We start from the raw sequence: 1,550 nt of genomic DNA, 5'->3' as shown, positions 1-1,550 counted from the left end.
CTGATTTTGCATCACAACACCACACTGAATCCCAAAGGAAACCGGGGTAGTTTTTTTAAATTAAAAAGAAAAGAAAGAAATGCAAACCAGCGAGACGGTTCTTCTCAATCATCACAGACTCAATCTGCTAACTGCAGGCCTTCACAAATCTGCGTGCACTAGCGACCTTTAAAACGGGAGAAGCTGAGAATACTGATCGTGCTCTAAAGAGGGAAAACAGGTGATGTCATAGCGCACAGTCTTGTATGGCTGCAGCCCAGGCCGGGCGGGGAGTTGGGAACGCAGAGCTCCGCGTCAGTGGCTGAAACAAGTTATCTCCGGGGCCCCAGGACACCGGTGAGGACCTGGCACCAATCAGGTTCTTGCTCGGCGCCTGCCTTTGTTCTCACTGGGGAGCAGGTTTCGGGGTGTCTAGCCTCGGGAACCGCATTCGACCCGCACGCGCATTGCTGGCCTCCTCGGGCGATCTGGCTCTCCCATTGGCCTTGTCCCCCTCCCATCCGGTCAGCCAGAGCTTTCCCCAATTACATCTGCCTTCTCTCTCCAGGGCGCGAACGCAAAAACCCTGACTCACCATTTTTTAGCTGTGGAAGAGGCCGGTACAGACCAATAGTTTTAAAAGGCAATTTGTTCTCTGAACCTTTAGAGAACAGGGCTGTGCATTCTGCAGGTATTTGACCAGCTGCTTTAGAAAGGACTTTTGGGTGAGAAAATAAACCTGTCTCCTTGCCCCTTTAGTGCTAGACAAATAAAGGAACTTCCATTACCGAGAGGACTGCGAAAAGGGGCTTCAGATGCAGAGGAAACCGCGAAACCAGAGGTTTTGTGTCCTTCCCCCCCTTAACTGATTAATGGTGTAAATATGCCTCAAGCATCCCCTACTTTACGCCCTTGCCTCAGGTAACTGATCTTTTGCAAACCGAGACTCACGATAAATGATGCATAAAGTTCTTAGAGCTCCCTGGATGCAAAGCGCTACGTGACTGCAGTCTTCTTTACAATTAAGCTAACATTTGGGCAGAGAGAAAGCCTACCCACTGACGTGATGGTATGAAATTTTAGTTCCCCACCCCCACGCCACCTTCCAAACCTTTCTCAAGAAATCAGGAAATATTTAGTTCAGTTTTAGATCAACTAGCAAGCTCTAGCTCCCAGCTATTTATCTCACTCACTATTCCTGCAGGGACCTAGAGAAGGGGGCGTGGCTTGGCTTCGGGGAGGGCCTGGGCTTCCAGGGTTAATTTACATATGACACACCTTCTTCCTCCTATTGGCGGAGCAGCACAAACTGTATCCCCTCCCACCTCACAGCCTAACTAACCCGCCTTCTCCCTTCAGTACTGAGCCGCCGGGATGAACTTAACTTGCCCAGAGATTCAAGGCATCCTCGGCCTCTGTGATTGGCCGGCGCCGCTCCCGACCGAGCTGTAGTTGCTCATAGGCGGCGGGCTAGCGCCCGGGGGCGTGGCCGGAGCTGTCCGATTGGTGGGAGGGGGCGGTACCGGAGCGTGAGGTGATGAAGGTGGTGGGGAGGCTGGGGCGGGGCCGCA

This window comes from Myotis lucifugus, unplaced genomic scaffold, assembly GCF_000147115.1.
Source record: "Myotis lucifugus unplaced genomic scaffold, Myoluc2.0 scaffold_104, whole genome shotgun sequence".
NCBI classification, from domain to species: domain Eukaryota; kingdom Metazoa; phylum Chordata; class Mammalia; order Chiroptera; family Vespertilionidae; genus Myotis; species Myotis lucifugus.
This window is presented reverse-complemented; position numbering follows the sequence as displayed.